We start from the raw sequence: 25965 nt of genomic DNA, 5'->3' as shown, positions 1-25965 counted from the left end.
CCCAAAGTTGAATGTAGGGTTACCTTTTCTTGAAAAGGACAGAAAAAACAAATGGCCCTGGCCACCAGCTTTGCTTGGGCCAAAGACATTCAATATCATACAAATTAGGCTGTAGGTCACTGCCATTTGGGGGAAAGAGATCCAGAGGTTGTTGAACAGGGAGAAATCAAAATGTCTGCAGCAGCCAAAACCGAAGACAAGTTTATGTTCTAATCTAAGAAAAGCAGCTAAGAAAATAGTTTGTCATGCTAAATCTGGTATCATGACATTTCCTAATTCTACCAACATGAAAAGTAAAGTATTTGTGAGTCAGAAGGCCTGAGCCCCGGTTCTGATTCTGATTTTGAAACTGAACTATGAGGGGCCAGCAGCTGAGTTACTATCTCTGGGTTTTGACTTCTCTGAAGGCCCTACTGGGGATTGAATGTCTTTCTCTATCCTGACAGGCTGATGTTCTAACTCAGTGGTACCATATAGAAAAGTTTCTAAGCACACAAAACAGCAACGGTGGAAATATACACAATAATGCCTCAATATTAAATTGTCCAGAAATTCAGCCACTCAGTAATGTGGTTGACCAACAAAACTCTTGCGATTTCCTGAGGAAAGGAAGCACCAGACCCAGCAAAAACAGATGCTGCAACAGTCTCTACAATTAGCCCAGAGGCTGCAGTGATACCCAGTGTTAGAGGCCCAGTGGAGAAAGATGAACACGCCACGCCCATGCTATACCCCCCCCCCCCCCAGCCTGGAGAGAAGCTGCCTGGGCCACACTGGCTTGTTTTCAGTCTCCAGGTTCCCTTCTCTCACTGAAGTTATCCTCCTCTTCCCTTCTTTTGGAGTATTAGGAAATCACTGCCTAGAAATCCTAGACTACTTATTAAGACTTCCTGAGTTATTCACCTCATAATTATCACTTGGTTTCAAGTCTGCATGAATCTTCATTACTGTAGTATTTAAAAGATAGTATTTTCGTTGCCTTTCTTTAACAAATGACATCAGATTGCATCTTTTTAAAAGCATTATATTTCATCTTAATGCTCATCATATTCTTTAAGATAAACTGAAAGAAAACATGATGTGAAATAAATGTTTACTTCAGAATACCAACCTGGTTTCTGAAAACATATGTTCAAATCTATCTATCTAGCCATCCATCTATTTTTTATATATATAATTTTTAATGGTGATGTTCAGGCTACATGACATAGAGACCAATTTGGCTCCTTAGTGCCCACCCATCAAAATTCCACACCACTCATCAGAAAGTGGCTAAGTGACAAGGAGAACTTATTCAGAAACCAACCTTGAGACAATCACAATAATGAGAAGTTAAAAGTAAAGACAGAGTCCATTTTTCCTAAAGTGTTCTTCCGTTATAAGCAGAACACATCACATGAGCCACAAAATGTGAAGACGTACAACACAGAAATGTGCATGAATATGGCAGTTTGAAATGCACACTATTAATGTAGGCCCATTACATTGTGCAGTGGTTAGCACGGTGATGAGAAGACAGTGGTGGGGGTTCCACTGGTGAAGCTCCCAGAGAGGGGAGCCATCCTTCGGTATCCAGTCTTGGGTGTGGAGGCTGTTCTGGCTTTAAGCAGTGCCCACTCCCTCACGCCCTCACTACTAATCAGGCCCACCCAGGACGAGCTTTCCAGAAAAGCTGATGGTAAAGAAGGAAGCACAATAGCGGCAGATTCCTTTCAACTTCTCCCTTGAGCAGATGGGGCAAAAGAAGGAAGGGTAATAATAGTAACAATACTCACAACCTTTTCCTGAGCAACTCCTGAGTGTCAGGTATTGTCCATATACTATTTCTAACCCAAGCTGGAAGGAAGACATAGTTATTCAATTTTACAAATAAAAAAATAGAAGTGCATGAAGAATAAATCAATGGAGCAAGTTCTCACAGCTAGAAAGTGGCAGAGCCAGAAGTGTCTGCCTCCCACATCTGCTTCCCTGGACCTCCCTGAGGTTTACCTCTTCCTTTCAGGCTTAATATTGGAGTTTTAAGGAAAGGCACCATGACTCAAGGCCTGTCCTCCATTTTTCCTAAATTTCAATTAGACAGTAATTACGGTTGACAAGGAAAAATATCTATCTAAAACGAAAAGTATTGATAATTCGATATAGAGAAGCTTAGTGGGGCATTTTAACTCCCTGCCTATTCATTTCATCTTGTCTGGAGGACCAGACCCCTCTGGTATGGAAGTCAGCCTTGAAGAGTCTGGTTTCCCAGGACTAGCTGGCCAGAGTCTTCCAATGTGCACCATTTTGTTTTAGGTCAGAAGGTGCAAGGCCCTGCAGCACGGGGAGAACCACTTCAGGAATCACGTGGTTCTCCCATGCATTAATTATAGAAACATCCACCCCATTAGAAATTCCGAGTGGTCTTATTTATGGTAGGTGTCCCTGTGTTGCTAAGTAAGATATTTTAAGTTTCTACCCATAGCTCCTGGACAATGAATGAATGATTCCACCTACGAGTAACTAACTGCACGTGCAAGAAAAAAAGAGAAAAGGTGTACATCTCAGTAATTGCTGATAAACGGTAATTATTGATAAACAAATCTACAAAAAGACTTCAGAGATTTAACTCTTGCTGCCACTGAATGATCACCTCATGTCTGTGATTTCATTTCCCCTGTTAAAGTAGTGGGAATGACAGAGTATGCTAGAAAGATGGACTGCCCAATTATAGTTGCAAAGTACCTTGGCAGAGAAGAAGAAGAAGTAAAGCAATCAAAAATTCGTCAGACAATTAGAATTGTTATAATCTCTTAGAATAGCAGGGGGGGAAAAGCGTTTGATTTTTCCAATTTAAAAAGAAGCAGTTTCAATATTGTATTATATATCTGAAAGCTATTAAGAAAGTACATCTTCAAAGTTCTCATCAGAAGAGAAAAAATAATTTGCTATGTGAGATGATGGATATTAGCTAAACTTATTGTGGTGATAATTTTGCAATACTCATATATACATATATCAAATCATTACATTGTACACACGTTGAACTAATACAGCTCAATAAAACTGGGAAAATAAAATCATATTATAAAATGTTACATAATAAACTTGTTTGCAAAAATAATTAAAAGGAAAAAATTTTAAAAAGCACTTTTTTTCTACTTAAATAAAATTGCTTAAACAAGTAAAACGGGGTAGTCATGAAGCTTCTGGAGGTTTCTATCCCAGCTATTGGTAGAAAAATCAGGCAACCAACAATCCTTCTCCCAAAAGGCGGATTTAATCTGTTTAAAACTATAAAACCAATGAAAGTATTTTCCCAGGACCATTTTATTCAGAGGTCAGATATTGGAGTAGAACTGAGGAAAGGGTAAGAATCACAAAGCATAATCCAAGAAAATATATGATATGCAACCAGAAGAAATACTGACAAGATTCTGCCCTTCATAAAACCCACATTGTTAATATAACAGAGACAAATACTCATGGGATACATACACTGAAACTGCACGCAAATAATCCTATTTTCAAGCTGCCTGAAAAAAATAACTCTTTTAAAAATTTATCCTTCTATGAAGCTAAATTTGTGTAAAACATACTTAATACAGTCAGATGTAATACAAAGCAAGGTACCTGCAAAAGAACCATATGAATATTAGACAGCTGCCACCCCTCAGTTCAAGTCCTTTTCTCTGGACAGAGCCAGCTTCAGCCTGGGTAACTGAAGTAGGAGGGTTCAGATTTAGAAAGATTAAAACCCAGTTTGAAACAGACTCATAATCCGTTCAGACAGACCCAGGAGTAAATATTGATATAAAAATTCATCCTAGAAATCTTGATCTCATTTTTACAAGTAAGGCTTTTGAAAAAGGAAGGATGGGTTCATCCAGACCATTTTGTTATGCGCTTGCACAAAAGAACACTGAAAATGAATAAAGATCCTGGGATTGTATGCATGTTAGAAGGATATTTAGTGTGTTAGCCTCCAAAGTAAAGAATGTACGTATTTCCCAATTTGCTGGAAAATTTAAGTCCTTTCTCCACATTGGAAATAGAGTACTTAATACACATATTTCTATAGTTTTTGAGCCATCTGCAAATTTTGAACTAATTCTAATAAGGTTACACTCTTTGAAAACTGTAAGCTTTGCAAAATTTGCTTTTAAAAGAAGAATCAAATCACTCAAATTTCCTATACAGATAAGGATATTTTTATCAAGGTGAAGAAAATAAATATCTTGATGATCTCAGATCACCTTGAATGCCTATAAACAAGCAGGTTGTTGAGTTCCATCTACCTATACAATTGTTAAAACAGTAGATTTGACTGACATTCAACTAAACTTAAAAAATGCCCTGAGAGGGATAATAAAGCTAAAATAATGACACAGAGCCATAGCTACTTAAGTAACGAGAGTGCTAGGAACACTTAGAAAAGGCAGAGAAAAGGGAGCCCATGTTTGCTCAGAGGAAACTATAAACATTATGCCAGCAGCCAACTGTCGTAAATAAAAAGAGTCAGGCGCTTGAGAGCTTTGCACGGGGCCCATACAGTTTATTTTGGTAGGATGACCCTGGATGTGTAGGCTTCAAAGAACATGTGCTGTTGAACGAGAGGACAGTCCCAGGACTTATTTCAACACCACCTTAAAATAACCTCAACCAAAAATACCATTTCCAACAAGCACAAATAAGAGAAAAAGAAGAAGAAAGATGTTAAGAGGAAAATAAATGAAGAACAGATGCGGGGCCCATTGTTACTCAAAGAATAAATGTATGGAGTGACCTTTTCAAGATAGCTGGTTAAAAAAAAGTAGTCACTTAAAAAAACAAAATAGTAATGGAGAATAAGACCTGCTATGAAGCAATATGGAAAGTCAAAGCCTTGCTTTATTACAATAATGGTTTTCCTATAAAAATATATTTCTAAAATTCTAAAATGCTTCTGAAGTTGACATATTTTTGACAAAGGCACTAACAGCAAAGTGTAAATTGCCTACTTCTATAGCTATTTGGGAACTATGGGAAAGTATTTTTCCAAGGGCAGGTTGTGCCAAATGGAACTTACTACTGGTCCAAAGAGAGGAGACAGCCTGGGCACAAAGAGAACCAAGCTGTACACACACCCCCACCCCCACCACCATCTTCTGGCAAGCACCAGTGCCAGAGGACAAAGGGGTACGGCCCATCCACCCAGGGCAAGGCCAGGTTCCAGCTCATTTACACAATCCCATGCCTCACCTCTGGGCTCCAAGCCCCCAAGGACAGACTCCATAATTGGCACTACATTTTTCTCCTTCTTCTCTTACAGTGCAGCCTCTGGTTCCCCTCAGTCCCATTCTGGGAAAAGAGTATAAAGAAGAATGTCTTGCAGACACAACGACCGGAGGAGGCCTCTTCTGAGGCCCAATAAGAAAGGCTGCACTAGTGCCCTGTCACTAATCCGCTCACCCAGGACAATTGTTCCCTCCAGCCTAATTCTCAGGAACTGCCTCCTTAATGCCACCTCTCCTCGACCACTCCAGTCCCTGGCGATTATTCTCTACCCTTTGAATTTCTGTGACACCTCCAGTCATGACTATTTACTTCCCGTTTTTCCTACATTGCCTATTACATGTTCTTTTTACTTTACCACTCTAATTGTTTCCAAGAACATCTATTCTCAAGGAAGGCACCAGATCTTCTTTTCTTTCCAATATTCCCTGCAGAACCATGAGCGATGCGAGGCCCACACTTGCATTAGAACTTACATCAGAAGAAGGAAATAGGAGACACAGTCCTTTGCTTTGCGGCTTCCTGAAACAACAACCATTGCAATGACTTCGGAGCAACATAACAACCTTCAACTGTGGGATCCTTAAGGAGAGGTACTACATTTTTCTTCCATCTTTGTATCCTAACGCCTGGCACATGTATATGCTAAAATATCTGTTCAGTGAATGCAAACGAACAACAAACACTATGACACAAATAAACAACACGAGGGCTTGTAGACAGAATCAGGTATGATTAACCAGGAATGCTTTACTACTGAATTTGAATTCTCAGACAAGAAGGTTAGTAAAATTCAACTGTGGAAGATGGAGCAAGTACAAGAAACACAGATAAAAAAAATAATAATAATAATTTCATCTGCAGAAGTGAAAACTAAATGCCATGTACCTAAAATGGAACTGAGACCTTTACTTTTTTTCCATAACTGGAATACAGTATGTCATGGTAGTTGAACTAGCAGTCTTTAAAAGCTGCTGTGAACACAAGCCAGCAAGTAAAAATAAAAGCTGTACCATTAAACAAGATTTGAGGTTTTAAAATAAAATTCAATTAGTCTGCACACTGGGGAGAGGTTGCCCAGTTGGTGTAGAATCTGAGAAGTTTCCAGAAGGTTAGTTTGTCTTTGCTCTAGGTCATCAGTTCCTTGTGTGCTAGCTGTATATGAATACCTAGCTCTTCATAACATTCTTTATTTGGAAATTTGAGACTCCAAGATACCAATGTCCTGCCAGTGAAAGAGAATAGCATAGAGCTGAACTTCAAGCTACTGTGTGAGATTGTGTTTTCGTGCCGTCAGTTGTCATATGCTTTGTGGGAATCCTTAAGGATTAAAGTTTTAGTGACAATGTTTTTAATTTGAAAGTCCGGTTTCCCTTGCAAAACTAAAATCTGTGAGCTTGGACCAAATGCAGGTATAACATTCTTATTGGAAGCCATACTTATATTTTCTTATAAAGTCTTTTGAATTAATAAAATATTAGCATCCTTACATTAAAAAATAAGAGGCAAAAGAAGAATAAGACACAAGGCTGTTGAAAGATACTGTAGCTTGGACACAACGTCACATTAAACCAGGTCCTTGATTCATTCAGTCAAGTAATAGTCACTGTGCACATCTACTCTGCACCAGGCCCAGAACGTTCTGGGTGTTGGGGATCCACCTGTGGCCAAGACAAAGTCACTGCTCACAGGGAGCTTGCACTCTGAGGATGGATGGACAGGAGAATGGGAAACAAACAGACAGGCACGTTACAAACAAAATGCATATACACATGCAAAAAGGTGCTAGGAAGGAAATGAAAGCAGGACAGGTAGTTGGGTGTGCAGGTCCGGCCCTCAGCATGCCCAGGGAACGTCTTTTCTAATACAACGACTGCCTCTTTCAGTCGAGAACCAAAGTAAGTGGGAGAGCCAACCACGAGGAACTTTGGAAAAGGAGCCTTCCAGGCAAAGGGATCAACACATGAGAGGACTTGAGCAGGAACTGCTTCTGCATGTTCAAGGGTCTACAAGAGCAGAGTCTGTGAGGGGAGGCAGAGGAGATGAGGTGCTACAGCAGGCCAGGGCGAGCGGTGAGCCTTTCCAGCGCAATGTTAGGACGTGGCTTTCTCTCTGTGGAGCATGGGAGCATCTGGAAGGTTCATGGGGGAAGGGTAGCAGGATCTAGCAAATGGATCTTCTAAAAATGGAAGATTTTTCTAAGGTCTTGGCTTCCAGGGAAAAAAAACATATATAGAGTATTTTAAAACACTGCAATGTTATTTTTTATTGTTTCATTCTTACCTACAATGTAAGTTCCATAAAACTAGGGACACTGTCTGTTTTGTCACCACTGGATCTCCAGGCCTAAAAGAGTTCATGGCATACAGGAAGCATTCAAGGAATATTTGTTTAAGGTACACGTAAATGAATAAATGCATGGCTAGTGTCTCTGAATCTACCCACTTAGCTCAAGCAGGCAGAATCTCTTTCTATACTCCACTACTCAAATTCGTTGAACAGCTCACGTCAATGTGGAAGTCAACTGCACCTGCAATTTCTGCATGGCTTGCACTTTGCTATGTGCCCTAAGGAAGGAAACTTTTTGTCATAGCTTGGCAATAAAATTTATGTCTCCGGGAATCTCTGATACATTGTGTTTCTCCTCTTGAAAAAGATGAGAAAAGTAAACATACAATTTTCATAAAGTTGTCAAAGCCTGCCACAAAATGTTAAGTAGGGGTTATTTTTAAACTATTTTAAGTGGCTGTGGGAGGAAGGGTTGGGTTTATGTCCTGGGAAGTACTTTTACTCCCAAAGGCTTCAACTAGCTGTCCACCAGGGGAAAGGGCACTAGAAAAAAAAAAAAAGTTTAGACTGTTCCTGGCCTAAGAAATACAAAATGAGCTTCTTGGACTCCCTCTGAGTACAATATAAGAATACAAACATGAACCATCACATGGGGCAAAGTCACGGAATCCTGGGTGTTTGGTCAAGAGGTTTAATTTCATGCATAGTTCACAGCTTGTCCTGTTCAGAATGGAAACACCGATAAAAATAAGCTTTAAATATGGATGAGAAAATATATGTCCATCTGTTCTGTGAAAACAAGCATTCCAGACACTGTTTTGTTTGCGGAGATGTTGACAGAAGTGACAATCCAACCCACTCAGTTACTAATATAAGTTCAATGGGAAATGTTGAAATTTGCTAATAAGTAAATACGTGGACAAACATAGGAGGTTACAGTTTCATGCCTTTATCATTCCTCACCAATGTTTCAAGGCAATAATATAATCCCTTAATTGTATCCCTTTCAAAAGCTTAACTGGTGGCACAGATGTTACCATGTTACTCTTATCCACTAAAAAAATAAAATCAAATCAAAGTGTATTTCTCAGTTTCTTCACACGTGCACTCCAAAAGACTGTCCCTCAGGAGTTCAGGGTGATGTCACTCAGATGCTGTCTGTAAGGAATATAAGCCACTGCAGGCTTTCTGAGCAAAACTTGACACCTTTCCTAAAATCCAGTCTTTGCAGAGTGCCTTCAGAGAAAAAAAATAATAATTCTACTGTATAGTGGGGAAGTAAGTCAAATGAAATGTTTGGATTAAGCAAATTCTTTTTATTCTCAAACTTCACAGTTCTATCAGCATACAAACATGTGACCACCTCCTTTTGCAAAGATTATAAAAAAGAAAAACAGTTTTAAAATGTACTAAATGCAATGTTAAGTACTTTAAAGGTATTCTCTCACTGAACCTCCTAATAAGAGATAGTTGAGGAAATCAATGCATTGAGAGACCTCAAGTGACTCAATCAAGATCATATACCTGGCTATATAATCGAGACAGTGGGGTACACATCTGTGACAATATGGATGGACCTGGCAGGTATTATGCTAAGTGAAATAAGTCAGACAGAGAAGGACAAATACCATATGATGTCACTTACAAGTATATGTGGACTCTATAGAACAAAATAAATGAACAAACAAAACAGAAACAGACTCACAGATGCAGGGAACAAGCTGATGGTTGCCAGATGGGAGGGAGGTTGGGGGACAGGGTAAAAAAGGTGAAGAGGTTAAGAAGTACAAATTGGGGGCCGGCCCAGTGGCTCAGGCGGTTAGAGCTCCATGCTCCTAACTCCGAAGGATGCCGGTTCGATTCCCACACGGGCCAGTGGGCTCTCAACCACAAGGTTGCTAGTTCAATTCCTCGAGTCCCACAAGGGATGGTGGGCTCTGCCCCCTGCAACTAAGATTGAACACGGCACCTTGAGCTGAGCTGCTGCTTAGCTCCCGGATGGCTCAGTTGGTTGGAGTGCGTCCTCTCAACCACAAGGTTGCCGGTTTGACTCCTGCAAGGGATGGTGGGCGCACGTGCCCCCTGCAACTAGAAAAGGCAACTGGATCTGGAGCTGAGCTGCGCCCTCCACAACTAAGATGGAAAGGACAACAACTTGACTTGGAAAAAAGGCCTGGAAGTGCACACTGTTCCCCCAATAAAAGTCCTGTTCCCCTTCCCCAATAAAATCTTTAAAAAAAAAGTACAAATTGGTAGTTACAAAATAGTCATGGGGATGTAAAGTAAAGCATAGGGAATATAATAACATGGTAATAACTATATATAGTGCCAGGGGGGTACCAGACTAATCAGGGGGATCACTGTATTAATTATATAAATGTCTAACCACTATGCTGTACACCTAAAATTAATATAAAATAATATTTAATATCAACTGTGATTGAGGTGCTTTTTTTTTAAAAAAAGACTGTGTGGTACACATTAAAAATAGACATGGAGATCAAAAAAATAGAACCAGTGTCTAGTAAGAAACCCATGCATCTATGGTCCATGTAACTATAGTGAACTGATTTTGCACAAGGGTTCCAAGAAAACTAAATGGAATAAGTCTTTTTGATAAATAGTGCCTGGAAAAATGGAATTCCATGTGCAAATGAATGAATTTGGACCTCTACCACATATAAAAGTTAACTCAAAATGGATCAAAGACCTAAACAGTGTAAATCTTTGTGACCTGGATTAGGCAATTTTTTTTTTGTTTTATGCAGACACACACGTGCGCGCACGCGCGCGCACGGCACCTAAAGCACAAGCAATCAAAGAAAAAATAGGTCAAGTGTAGGTCAATTGTACTTCATCAGAATTAAAAATCTTTTTGTTTCAAAGGACAAGAAAGCGAAAGAAAGAAAAAGAACCCACAGAATGGAATAAAATATTTGCAAGTCATATATGTGATAAGGATCTATTATCCAAAATATATAAAGATGTACAATTCAACAATAAAAAGAGAGATAGCCTAACTGAAAATGAACAAATGCCTAGACTATAACATAAAAAAAAAAAAAAAATCTTGACTATCTTGAGTTTGACAATGACTTTTTAAATAAAACACCAAAGACACCATCTATGGAAGAAAGAATTGATAAACTAGACAATTAAAATTCAAAACTTCTGCAGTGTGAAAGATACTGTAAAAAAAAAAAAAAATGAAAAGACAAGCCACAGGTTGGAAGAAAATGTTTGCAAAAGACATTTCTGGTAAAACCAACCCAATTTAAAAAATGGGCCAAAGATTTCAACAGACACCTCACCAAAGAAGACAGACAGACAGCAAATAAGCATATGAAAAAACACTCTTCCTGTCATCAGGGAAATACAAATTAAAATAACAATGAGATACTACCACACACCTATTAGAAGGGCCAAAATCCAAAATACTGACAACACCACATGCTGGTAAGGATGGGAAGTGACAGGAATGCTCATACATCACTGGTGGCAATGCAAAATGATTCAGCCACTTTGGAAGACAGTTTGGCAGTTTCTTACAAAACTAAACATACTATCACCATATGATCCAGGAATTGTATTCTGTGGTATTTACCCAACGAAGCCGAAAACTTACATCCACACAAAACCTGCACATGGATGTTTAAAGCAGCTTTATTCACAATTGCCAATACCTGGGGGCAACCAAGACATCCATCAGTAGGTGAATGGATAAGTAAACAGTAGTACATCCAGATGATGTAATAGTATTCAGCAATAAAACAGAAATGAGCTATCAAGCCATGAAAAGACATGGGGGGAACTTAACTGCATTTCACTAAGTGAAAGAAGCCAATATGAAAATGCTATGTGGTGTATGATTCCAACCATATGACATTCTGGGAAAGGCAAAACTATGGAGACACTAAAAAGGTCAGTGGTTGCCGGGCGTTAGGGGGCAGAGAGGGTTGAATAAGCAGAACACAGGATTTTGGGGGCAGTAAAACTACTCTGTAGGATACTATAATTGTGGATACATGCCATTATGAATTTGTCCAACCCCATAGAATGTACTACACTAAGCGTGAACCCTAAGAGTCCATTCTAATGTAAAGAATGGTCTTTGGATGTTAATGATGTGTCAGTGTAGGTTCATTAATTGTCACAAATGGCCTCCTCTGCTGGGGCATGTCCATCATGGGGGGAAGCTATGTCTGCCTGGGGACGGGGGATGTATGGGGATGTACCTTCTGCTCAATATTTCTGTGAACCCAAAACTGCACTGAAAACGTCTATTAAAAAGCAAAAGATTAGAATAAATAATTTCTACGAAGAAGATACACAAACAGCTAATAAGCACATAAAAAGATGCTCAACATCATTAGTCACCAAGGAAATGTAAATCACACCACCATGAGCTATCACTTCATGCCTATTACGATAGTTATTAGAAAGAAAGCTGACAATAACAAGTACTGGCAATAATATGGAGAAATTAGAATCCTCACACATTGCTGTTGGGACTATAAAACAGTACAGTCTCTTTGGAAAACAGTTTGTCAGTTTCTCAAAAGATTAAACACAAGCTTCCATATGACTGAATAATTCTAATCCTGGATACCCGTGAGAATTGGAAACATATGTTCACACAAAAGAACTTGTACATCGGTGTTCACAGAAGCATTATTCATAATAAACAAAAAGTGGAAACAACTCAAGTATCTATCAAATGATAAATGGATAAACAAATGTGGGTATATTCATACAATGGAATATTATTCAGCAATAAAAGGCACGAAGTTCTCACCCATGCTACAAATATGGATGAATCTTGAAAATGATATGCTAAGTGAAAGAAGCCAGTCATAATGGACCACGTGTTGTATGGCTCTGTTTATATAAAATGTGCAGAACAGGAAAATCTGTAGAGATAGAAAGTAGATGAGTGATTTCCAGGAGAGCGGGAGAGAGAAACGCAGACTGAATACTAACAGGTATGAAGTTTCTCTTGGGGGTGATGAAATTGTTGTGAAATTAGATAGATAGTAATGATGGTTAGAAAACATGTAACAAAACCCACTGAATTGTATACTTTAAAAGAGTGAATTTTATGGTATCTGAACTATTTCTCATTTTTAAAAATTATGTCAACAGTAAAAAAAAAAAAAACATATATCTGATAAGCAAGTGATGGAGTAAGAATTTAAACTCTGGGCACTGACTTCAGAGCCACACTGCTTCCCAATATCGTGCTAATAGGTGATGTACATTTGCCAAATTAAACATAGTTGGAATTCATTCATTCATTCATTCATTCATTCATTCAACAAATTCACTCACTCAATAAGTATTTATTGAGCACTGGTTACATACCAGGAAGTATATTAGTTTGCTTTTTGCTTTTTATTGTGGCAAAATACGCATAACATAAAATTTACCACTTTAACCATCTTGAAGCGTATAATTGAGTGGCACTAAGTGCATTCATATTGTTGTACAACGATCACTACATTTCCAAACTTTTTCATCACCTGAAACAGAAATTCTGCAACTATTAAGCAATAACTCTCATTTTCCTTAACTTCTCCTCCAGTAAACATTATTCTACTTCTGTCTGTAAGAATTTGCTCATTCTAGATACGTCAGATAAGTGGAATCATATATTTGTCCTATTCTGTCTGGCTTGTTTTACTCAGCAAAATGTCCTAAGGTTTCATCTATTTTGTAGCATGTATCAGAACTTCATTCCTTTCTATGGCTGAATAATATTCTATTGTGTGTATATACCACATTTTATCCATTTATCTGTTACTGGATACCTGGATTGTTTCTATCCTTTGGCCATTGTGAATAATGCAGCTATGAGCATAGGCATACAAGCCAAGTATCTGTTGGTGTATATTTTTAATGTTTTGGGATATACACCTAGGAGTGGAATTGCTGGGTCATATGGTAATTCTATGTTTAACTTTCTGAGGAACTGCCAAACTGTTTTCTACAGCAGCTGCACCATTTTACAGCAATTTCCGAGAGTTCAACTTCTCCACATTCTTGCCAACACTTATTTTCATGTGTTTTTTTTTTTTTTTTTACAATAGCCATCCTAATGGGTATGAAATGGTATCTCATTGTGGTTTTTATTTGCATTTCTCTAATAGCTAGTGATATTGGGCATCTTTTCATGAGCTAATTGTTGATTTATATATCTTGTTTTGAGAAATGTCTACTCAAGACCTTTTCTGTTTTTGAACTGATCTGCTTGTTTTTTGTTGCTATTGTTGAGTTGTATGTATTTTTTTGTTTGCTTTTTGAAAACAGATGCAAATAACTGAACCAGAGAAAGCAAAGCAAAGCAGGATGTTTCCCTATTGCAAAGGAACCGTCCAGCATGTCTTTAAATATTACACTCCTCTCAAACTGGAAAACATGTTTGTTTATAGTCCATCTTGATGGATGATGGACTGTAAAGAACAAAGAGTAAACCACTGGAAATAAATATATTATTTATATATATACGAGGCTTGACAATTAAGTTCACAAGCTTGTTGCAACAATATTGCTAACTTTTTTTGATATCAGAAGGATTATTCATTATGAATTTGTACTAACTGGACAAACAGTTAACCAAGTTGACTATTTGGAAGTGCTGAAAAGGCTGCGTGAAAAAGTTAGATGACCTGAACTTTTCACCAACAATTCATGACTCTTGTATTACAACAATGCACCAGCTCACACGGAACAGTCTGTGAGGGAGTTTTTAGCCAGTTTTTAACAAATAACTGTATTGGAACACTCTTCCTACTCATCTGATCTGGCCCCCAATGTCTTCTTTCTTTATCCAAAGATAAACGAAATATTGAAAGGAAGACATTTTGATGACTTCAGTACATCAAGGGTAATACGACGACAGCTCTGATGGCCATTCCAGAAAAAGAGTTCCAAAATTGTTTTGAAGGGTGGACTAGGCGCTAGCATTGGTGCATAGCTTCCCAAGGGGAATACTTCAAAGGTGACTATTGTGATATTCAGCAATGAGGTATGTAGCTCTTTTTCTAGGATGAGCTTGCGAACTTAATTGTCGGACCTCATGATATATAATAAAATATTCAGTATTATTAAATAGTTCTTAAAAACAATGAAATATATAGGAAACTATAACCTCCCATACAAACATGGTTTATGAGAACGTTTTTCAAAATTTGTGTTTATTGACTGAATTTATTTACATCAGACGCTTTTCTAAAGAATTTGAGACCTTTATAAAATATATATTAAAAAAATAGCCCTCTAAAAAAAAAAAAAAGGATGCCACTCCTGTATTGTCATTCTTTAGTTCCTTAAAGAAATACCCAGATCTTATAAAGGACATCACCTGTGTGTCTAATAGGTGTATCTAATAGGACAAATTCTTGTGCCCCAAATTGAGCTCCAGATTCCCTTTCACCTCACTCCTTACAATCCTCTCCTCCCCTAATTGTCCCAACCTCAGAATCCATACTTCCAGTACAGGGGCATAACCCTGGCATTATGCTTGCCTCCTCATTTGCTCTCCTCTCATATCTACTCCATCAGTGAATCCTCACCGCTCTACTTTGAAAACATATCCAGTTTTTTCCTATCTCTATTGCTACTGCCCCTTGGTCCCTCCTTTCCATTTCTGCCTACTCTCCCACCTCCACCCAGTTTATTTTTGCCCAAGATCCTGTTCAATTTAAGTCAGAGCTCTGATCCCTTCCATGGCTCTCTTCACACCCAGAGTGAAAGTCTCACATAACCTTCCCTGCTCCCTCTGAACCCTCATGTTCCACAACTACTCCACCCTGCTTTGCAGCCACACCGTCTCTCTGCTATTCCTTGGGGACTGCAAGCACACTCCTACTTTCGGGCCTTTGCACTAGATGTTCCTGCTGTTTTCCTTAGATATACAGATAGCGTGTTCCCTAGCTTTTTCAGGTCTCTGCTCAGTTGTCATTTTTCAGGAAGACCATATTACCATCATAAGTTAAGTTTAACAATCCTAACTCACTCCAACCAATACCCCTCCCCTGCCCTTGTATTTCGTTATTTTTCTTCATGGCATTTTCTCCATCACACACACCCAACACATATACAGTCTATACCCCCCTAATTTGAAAGGTACTTGACAGCTACCTGCATTTATATGTAAAGCATGCTGGAGTGAATGAATATGGCTTCTTAAGTTCTATGACACACAACGTGTTCTGTATACTCAAGCCACACTCCAGACAGACTTTGTCACAGTTATTTATTATAGCGACACATTGAGACAAATGAAATATCAAATACTAGGGGATTAACTGTCAAGAACTGTTAAATATCTGAGATTTTAATCTGTTTGCAACATAACAAGTTAGCCTCCCTCAGTTTCTCCATGCTGAGCGAAGACACAAGATGCCTGGGGCAGAAATCAAAGACTTTATTACTCACTGCACATGAGGAAGCATGAGCTTTATGTTCACATCAGCTCCCTACACCTTCTGAGTCTAAGAGGCAATATAGAGCAGCCCAGATGGGTGCAGCACACAGAGTTTATCTCTGTCCCAGATATGGAAACTTAGAGCTTACAGTTTAAGAAAAGTCAGTCTTACAAGAGGTCTGCTAAGCAACCCTGACCAACCTTTGCCCCCGAGGAAAACATTATCTTTATCATCCTGGACAGAAAACAAACCTGCTCTCTGCTCCTGATAGAGAAACTATTTCTGTCTTTCAAGGTTGTTCTCTAAATCATCCTTGAAAATACAGGTCAGAACAAAAGTGCAGAAATATTTAAGACCCACAGAGAACTGTCTCCCAACACTAAATAACTTATTATGCATCCACACAGTGTGAGACCATGTAGTTATGACAAATTGCTTTTCAGAAGAACATTTAATAAAGTCAGAAAAAAATTTATGGTATGACATATAAAAGTCAGGCTCTCACACCCCAAAATTACAGAGAGAGAGAGAGAGAGAGAGAGAGAGAGAGAGAGAGAGAGACCTAATTTTGTTTTATATTGCTTTTCTATTTATATGTAAAGAAAAAGGCTGGCAATATATACAAAATCAACAGTAATTTTTCATGAGTGTTGAAATTGTGCATGTCTTATTTTCTTTCTGTTCTTTTGAATTGCATTTTCTGTAACGTATTACTTTTATAATCAGAAAAATGTCTTTTTAAAACTATACATAAATTTGATGCCAAAATCACAGTGACAAAAGAAAAAACGGGTAAGTTGGACTATATCAAATTTAAAAACTTTTATGCTTCAGTGGACACCATCAAAACAGTGCAAAAAAAACCTGACAGGAAGGGATAAAACATTTCCAAGTCATATATGAGGTCGGACAATTAAGTTTGCGAACTCATCCTAGAAAAAGTGCTACATACCTCATTGTTGAATATCACTATGGCCACCTTTGAAGTACCCGCCTTGGGAAGCTATGCAGAGACGCCAGTGCCTATACCACCCTTCAAAGCAATTTTGGAACTCTTTCTGGAATGGCCATCAGAGCTGTTGTTGTATTAGGCTTTATGTCCTGAATGTCATCAAAATGTCTTCCTTTCACTATTTCCTTTATCTTCGGGTAAAAAAAGAAGGCATTAAGGGCCAGATCAGGTGAGCAGAGAGGGTGTTCCAATACAGTTATTTGTTTACTGGTTAAAAACTCCCTCACAGACAGTGCCGTGTGAGCTGGTGCATTGTCGTGATGCAAGAGCTATGAATTGCTGGCAAGAAGTTTAACTTTTCCCACAGCCTTTCAGCACTTCCAAATAATAAACTTGGTTACCTCTGTCCAGTTGGTACAAATTCATAATAAATAATCCCTCTGATATCAAGAAAGGTTAGCAACATGGTTGCCACGAGTTTGCAAACTTAATTGTCAGAACTTGTATATGATTAGGAATTTACATCCAGAATATATAAAGAACTTTTTCAACTCAATAACTAAAAAGATAAATAATCCAATTAAAAAATGAACACAGGGGCCGGCCCGGTGGCTCAGGCGGTTAGAGCTCCATGCTCCTATCTCCGAAAGCTGCCGGTTTGATTCCCACATGGGCCAGTGGGCTCTCAACCACAAGGTCACTGGTTCAATTCCTTGAGTCCCACAAGGGGTGGTGGGCTCCGCCCCCTGCAACTAAGATTGAACACGGCACCTTGAGCTGAGCTGCCGCTGAGCTCCCATATGGCTCAGTTGGCTGGAGCGCATCCTCTCAACCACAAGGTTGCCGGTTCAACTCCCACAAGGGATGGTGGTCTCCACCCCTGCAACTAGCAACGGCAACTGAACCTGGAGCTGAGCTGTGCCCTCCACAACTAAGACTGAAAGGACAACAACTTGACTTGGAAAAAAGTTCTGGAAGTACACACTGTTTCCCAATAAAGTCCTGTACCCCTTCCCCAATAAAATCTTTAAAACAAAAAAAAGAACATAAAAAATCGAATAGACACTTCTCCGAAGAAAATATAAAAATGGTCATTAAGCACATGAAAAGATACTAAAAATAATTAGTCATTAGGGAAATGCAAATCAAAACCACAATGAATACCACTTCACACCAACGAAGATGAACAAAATAAAAGATAGACAATAACAAGCGTTGGAAAAATATGGAAAAATTGGAACCTTCGTACACTGTTGAGGGGATTTTAAAATCATGCAGCTACTTTGGAAAACAATTTGGCAGTTCCTCAAAATGTTAAACATTGGGTTGCCATATGATTGAACAATTCCACTCATAGCCAACTGAAATTCCACTTAAAAGAAATAAAAGCATATGCCCACACAAAAACTTGTACACACAAGTTCGTAGCAGCATTATTCATAATAGTCAAAAAAACAGGAACAACACAATGTCCATCAACTGATGAATGGATAAATAAAATGTGGCATATCCATAGAATGGATAAAAAGAAACAAAGTGCTGATACCTTCTACAACTTGGATGTACCTTGAGAACACTATATTATAATACTAAGTAGAAAAAGCAAGCCACAAAAGACCATATATTATATGATTCAAATTATACAAAATGTCCAGGAAAGGTAAACACATAAAGACAGAAAGTACATTAGTAGTTGCTGGGGGTGACAGGAGGAGGAAACGGGGAGTGACAGGTAATAGGTATAGGGTTTCTTTTGAGTGATGACATATTCTGGAATTAAGTAATCGAGATGGTTGTGTAACTCTATGAATATTTTAAAAAGCACAGAATTGTATATTATAAAAGAGTTAATTTTATAGTATGTGAATTCTATCTTTGTATATATATATCCAAATATATATATACTATACACACACACACACAAATACCAATTATTAAAATGGAAAAACACATAAATAGATAATTCATAAAAGTAAAATAGTCAATAAACATATTTTTGAAAACACATCAACCTTACTTACTAGCAATAAAAAAGTACAATAAAATAACAAGATGCTATTCCACCCTTTAAATTAGCAAATATTTTTTAAATAATAAAGCAATGATGATACAGTGAGAAAGACACTGATTCTGAAAATTGACATAACATTTTTGGAAAGTCATTTGGCAACATATATCAACCATAAAAATCTTCATCTTCTGTGACACAGTAATTCCATTTTAGGCTCTATCCTAAGGGAGTAATCACATAAGCATATAATAACTACAAAACAAGATGTTCACCATAACATTATTGTAATAGCCTCATAGGGAGACGGTTCACGGTGATAATAAAATTTCCATTAAGATTAAATCAATCATATAGTCTTCTAAAAGCACATTTTTAAAGACCACAATATGGTAAGTTAAAAAGCACATCTCACAAAATTGAACTGGGTGATTCTAAATTTCTAAACAAACAAATAAAAAGTTTGAATATTCATACAAAGAAAAAAAGCCAGATGGAAATATACTCAAATATTAGCAGTGGTTAATTTCTATACTGATTCTAATGTAGAATCAAAAGTAATATACTTTTATAACCTGAAATTATTTGTTAAACGAAGATAAAGAAGACAGACCATTTATTGCCAATGGTATAAAGGTGGTGAATGACACAAAGAAAGTCAATCTTCTCAGGCTCTATTGAGCTCTCTCTACCACAGAGAGAACTTGCAAATGAGCTCACTATTTTCAAATGGGGGATATGAAATTTTGTAATTATAAGTTGGTGAGTTTGACATTAATTCTAGGCAAGATTCTAAAATGGCTCCTTTAATGGAATTTTGTATGAACCTAGAAAAGGAAACCACCAATCTGCAGGAACGGGAAGGATTCACTCAGTCATCATCGCAGATGACTCCATTTCTTTCTTTGAATGAGCTACTTGGAAAGGTGATGGAGGACGAGTTCATCAAATGGGAGATAGATGGCACCAACCTGAGAGAACTAGTCAATCTGTAACCAAAATCAAGATCCTGGGAAGTGGGAGCAAGTGACTTAAGTCCCTCAGAAGTCATATCCGCCTGTCTAGCTTCTTTCTTGGATAAGATCGTGGATGAGGTAACAGACGACAAGCTCATTAGTGAATGGTCCCACACTGAGAGGAATAGCAGATGTGTATCAGGACCCAAAATCAGAATAAGGGATTAAGCAATAAGCTAAATCCAATGAGATAATATTCAACAAAGATAAGTGCAAGATACTATCATTCAAGGAAATAACAAGGGAAACTGAGCTTCACAGCACAATGGGTGGAGACAGCTGAGGGTTCTCTTCCACAGTAAGCACACCAGAAGTCCTCTGAGATAGAATGTGATAATAGAAACAATTAAAAAAATAGTTATCAAACTTTGCTCTTTCCCAACTCAACCAAACTTAAAATAATCATGTTTTCGTAACTCATTGAGTAAAGTAAGCACCAATATAAAGGGACTTAAAACCAAGCCACTGGTTGGTTGACAGAAGAGGTGGTGCGAAGTAATGACTTAGGTTGGAAGAAAGGGTTCGGGAGATGGCAGCATCAAACGAAATACTTGAAGTGCCATTTCCTGGAATGAGGGTTGACATATTCGGCAATATCCTAAGGAAGAGAGCTAGACCCAATTACTAAAAAGTACAGTGAGAAAGATTTTGATTACATATAAGGAAAACTTCTTAGTGAAGTTTCTTCTTAATGAAACTCTTTAATGAAAAGTTGTCCATGGTCATTATGAATCACCAAGGGACACAGCAAGTTCTCTGCATCAGAAGTATGAATCTTGGGGTATCAGGATACTTGGCTCAGAGGAAATTCACACATGAGTCTAATCCAGTCTCTCTTGCCTGAAACGTCTCCATGTCTTCTCTGATGTGTCCAGACTCTGCTTAGACACCTTTATTCATTAAAGAGATAAACTAATTCCTCTTATACATACATGCTGAATTGTGGGAAAGAACTTCTCTTATATCGAGCCAAGATCTTCTTCTCTGCAATCTATACCCTAAGTCTCATAGAGAATGAAAGTAGACTAGTAGTTGCCATGGGCTGCTACTTCTGCTCTCTGAAACAATTACAAATTTGCTTGAACCCTGGGACATATGCGAGGCTTTCAAATACTGAAAGACATCATGTAATAAGAACCTTTATAAAACTGTAGCTACCCTCAGTCATTCCACCCTGGACAATAGACATTAAGAAAACTGTAGGAGGGACTTTAGGGGCACAAAATCCAGACCCCCAATAGTGGAGAAAGGTTAAGTAAACTATAGTCAAATGAACAACATGCAATTATTAAATCAATGAATAGGTGGATGACTTCTGAATATAAAATATATATACAAAATAATGGTAGACAAAAGTGCAATAGGATAAAAAACACTCTATTTACGACTATATAAAAAGAGCATATTATCACACGTTAGAAGTGAATTTGGAGTGATACAAGTATAACTTCATACTCATTGGGTTGTTTTTCTGAGAAATTTTATAACAATAAAAGTCTATATTCCCTTTTGATGTGTAAGCCTGTCTATTCACACTACTTAAACAATTATTTCCAAAGTACTTACATCCTAGATACTATATAAATTATGCTATATTGCTGGGTACATATGAAAAAGAAAGATTTAGTTGCATGATATGCAAGACATAATCACAATTTCCTCAAAAAATTAAACGTAGACCCCAGTAATTCCACTTCTAGAATATACCCAAGAGAACTGAAAACTAATGTTCACAAAAAAAGCAAATATGTGACTGTTCTAACAGCACTGCTCATAACAACCGAAAATTGTAAACAAGTTAAATGCCCTTCAATTGATAAACAGAACGTGATATAGTATCTACTGAATGGAATATTAGTCTGCAGTGAAAAAGAGTGAAGTACAGATACATGCTACAACTTGGATGAACCTAGAAAACATTATGCTAAATGAAAGAAACAAGTCACAAAAGGCTACATATTACATTATTCCATTTATATGAAATGTGCAGAATAGGCAAATCTCATAGAGAATGAAAGTAGACTAGTAGTTGCCATGGGCTGGAGGAGGAAATGAGGACTGACTACAAATAGGTCCTGGGTTTCTTTTGGGGGTGATTAAATGTTCTGAATTATACACAGTGGTGATAGCTCCACAAAATGGTAAATGCACAAAAAACACTGAATTGTATACTTTAAAACGACTGAAATCGTGAAATGTTATTTGAATTCTATTTCACTAAAATTATATAGCATCACAAAATACATATCATATATGTGCTATGTATTTTACATAACATATTGACATTCACACGTACTTAACACTAGTACTATTAAAAGATTCACAATATTGTAACTAGTCATTGGCACAGTGCACATGATGCCTGGATTACTAAAGCAAATACTAAAAACGGAAGTGCTGAAATCAAGAATTATTCATTCCTTCTATTATTCGATTATCAGTTGATTTACTGTGTGTTTATTTGGTGCCAGGGACTGTGTTAGGTGCTACAGACACAGGGACGAACAAGATGTGATCCTCACCTTCATACACACGGCTCCTGGTTTAGCAGGGGAGTTTGACACTAAACAAACAACCACACAAATAAATATAAAACTTGCAACCAGGGCATGAGGTGAAATACTGGGTGCTGTGATAGAATATAACAAGCAGATGTGTTTTAGATGAGGAATTGGGCAAGAGCCTCTCTGAGGAAAATATATTTAATTTGAGAGATGAGAGATTTAGCCAGGTAAAGAGTGAGGAGAAGAGTACCCCGGGATGAAAGGGCAGTGCAGAAGTCCTGAGGCCAGAGAGCACCTGTCACCTTTGAGAAACCCACGAGGCCAGTGATGATCAGTGGATAGTAAATAACGAGAAGACTGTCACCGAATGACGCTGGGGAAGTGAACAGGAGTCTGTCCAGTCCAAGCAGGGCCTAACAGCCACTCTGGGGAGACTCACTTTATATCCTGGGTATGAAGGGAAGGCACCCAAGAATCTGAGCAGGGAAGAAACATGATCCTTTTGGGTCATAAAAGCATCATCCAGGCTCCCTCTGTGGAAAAAGGATTAGAGAAAAGCAAAGAGGAAACTAGAGACCAGTTAGGAGCCTATTAGAGTAGTGGCTCAGATGAGGGAACAAGGGTAGAAAGGAAGAAAAGACATTTTCAAGGTCTTTTTTGGAGTTTTGAAGGTCATCACATATTCTGTTTTACAACTCAGATTTACACGTGGGGGGAAAAAATGTCTTCCAGAAAGACCAAAGCACAAAACGATTACATAGCCAGGATCCTTAGACACATTAGCCTAAATCCAGTACCAAACCAGATGCTACAAGTGGGTCAGGCTGCTTTTAGGAGCCCTGAAGCCTTTTCGTACAATTAAGTAGTACTTGAACCCAAATTATCCCTATTCTTCCTGCAGGGTATTTTCTTACAGGCAGGTTTTCAGAGCAGAAAAGCAAGCCAGTGTAGTAGAAACCCAAAAGTTTACTGTGATGCATCCAGGTAGTTCCTGCTGTCCTCACGTCAACCCTACTGCAAACTAGCTTGTCCTTGCAACACTTCTCTATGGAGGCACCACTCTGGCAGAAAAATACCCTGCTTAGTATATGCTCTGTTAAAAGCTTCAGTTAAACACACACATACACACACACACACACACACACACGAAGAAATATGTGCAAAGCATTCCTGATTATTCATGTGCATCTGTCTCCTTAAACTGCACTCCCGGGACTGAAGCTGAATGCAGAGGCTGTGATAGATTTCACACCGTTTACAAAGAATAAATGAATGATTTGTACTGTAGTAGGAAAGCAACTGTACATTATACATGCACGCATTTCATTTCCTCTTAAAATAAAACCTTCCTAGCCACATAATAAATATAACTTTAAACCCACAATGGGTCAGGTAAACAAGTTTGTGTATATTCCTTATAAGCCACCCAAGACATGATAAAGATAAATCTGACCATCAATAATTACATATGTTGTAATACATGCTCTATAAGTTGTCTTGCTCTCTTTTCCATCTATGCTGTGAAAATTAGCACTTAAAAATGTAAAATGAAAAGAGATGTTGTTTAACCTTGAGGAATCATTTAATCCTTTCTATCTTTATCAGTGTTAATGTTTTCAGCTTCTTTGAGGTTGTAATTGATTGATTACATCCTATTTACACAACTGCATGATAGCTGTCTCCAATGCTCCTGTTCCTCCTTGACTCCTCGCATGTTAAGATTCAGCTCTTCTAAGGTTTCCCTCACCGTTTATGGTAGGGCTCATCTTCCATCATTCTCCACAACCACCCCCCACCTGCTGTCCCTTGTATACATCTCTACCCATATTTACAACTGCTTCTCTTCCAGCCTGGGAGCTCCCTGATGCTTTGTGCTCCCAGGACCTAACAAGAGCCTGGCATGTTAAAACCTTTCAAATGCTTGTGGCATGAAATGAATGAATGAATAAATTGGATTCACCTAACCTATGTAGTTTTATTTCCCCCCACCTGCATTACCCTAAATGTTAATTACCCTCAAGTCAATGACACGTCAGACAATTCTCCATTTCCCCACATTCCTTTCCATTTCCTGATAGAAGGGGGTTTCTTATTTGAAATACTACACTGCTTAGAGGTGTTTATGAAAAACAGTTTTAAGAATAAGTGATAATATTGCTTGCCGCTCAGGTTTACACATATGGCTTTGTACAGAGTGCGTTTGAATATGGACTAGAAAAGGCCTTTACTCCTCAAATTCATATTCGATAGGAAGATGGCATCCTATCACTCTTGCTATTGACATTCGCATCAGATAGCACTCTTACAAAGGTCCCTCTTTGTCATGACAAAGGAAGGACACCCTTGTCAAGGGCAGAGAGAATCCATGAGTTAAATTCATCATTCCGGAATAAATTATTTAGCACCACTTAAACCCTGAAAGCTTTGAGCCACCTACCTTGTGGTTTCTGGCACTCTCTTCTACGTTTACAATTTCCTGATTGTGAAGCAACAATTTAATTTCACCATGCAAAAGCAATACCATTTAAATTTACTGTTGGAACTGACAGGCTCTCGTAAACGAGAAGATTTATTGTTCCACTGACAAAATTATAAAGCTGCTTTTACCAAAAAAAAGTACTTAGGAACCATTCCAGTATTTAAAAATGAATTCTTCTTATTGGACTTAATGTATCTCCTCCTGCCAGGAGATGAATGCGATCCCTGGGGCTAAGTTCTGACTGCTCAGACTCAGCTTTGACTTAACTCTGTCAAGGGCTTAGATTTTTAATATGAGATCATCCTGGAAACACAAGGATTGTGGTAGTAGTAACAAGAGATAGTCAATAGGCTTTTAAAATATATTCTTTCACTAGTTTAGAGTTTTTATTAGACAGGCATGTTGATCACCTTTTTTCACTCTAAATTATATCATTGATACAACTATGAGTAGGAAGGTTTGGTACAACAGTAAACGTTCCCACTGTTATTTAACTGGAATGATCAGGGACCAGTCACTTTTGAGTGGCAAAAGCTGGTGTTTGAAGTACACCAGGGAATGAATCTTCTCCCCAAAGAACGAAACAGGCTGGAAAAGGCAAGAAGACTGAAGGATTGATAATATCATTAAACCTACAGCAAATATTGATCATGTGCCCTGTGTAAGGTCTACTGTGGCTGATAGCCTGATGATGGAAAAGCGGAAGAGGGACTTGGGCTGGTCTGAACCCTTAGATTTAACAAGCTTCCTGAATGCATTCAATTCACCTGCACATAACTCAATTCCTTGCACCTGTCATTAGGAAGGCTTGTTTCTTTCAACTGCTCAGAGCAGCCAAAAGAAAACAAAAAAAAAGATGATAAATAAATAAATAAATAAATTAATTAATTAATTAATTAATTAATAAAAGAAGACAGCAGCAACCTGGTGCGGGACCAGAAGGGAGCGTTTATCAGCAGATCAGCAGCCCCACTGCTCAACAGACAATTGGGGTTTCCTCCCATCCACCCCTACGTCCACTGCGCACCCCCAAGGACAAGA

General features: G+C 38.1%; 1 protein-coding gene across 1 annotated transcript in view; it reads right to left on the bottom strand.

Annotated features, from left to right (window-relative positions):
- The window catches only part of MTMR7 (myotubularin related protein 7), a 93334-nt gene that overhangs the window by 66642 nt on the left and 727 nt on the right, over window positions 1-25965 (bottom strand). The window lies entirely within an intron of this gene.

Source organism: Rhinolophus sinicus, chromosome 16 (genome assembly GCF_057876585.1).
Source record: "Rhinolophus sinicus isolate RSI-liver-muscle chromosome 16, RSI-T2T, whole genome shotgun sequence".
NCBI classification, from domain to species: Eukaryota; Metazoa; Chordata; class Mammalia; order Chiroptera; family Rhinolophidae; genus Rhinolophus; species Rhinolophus sinicus.
Note: the sequence above shows the minus strand (reverse complement) of the source record. Positions and strands in the feature narration are given on the sequence as shown.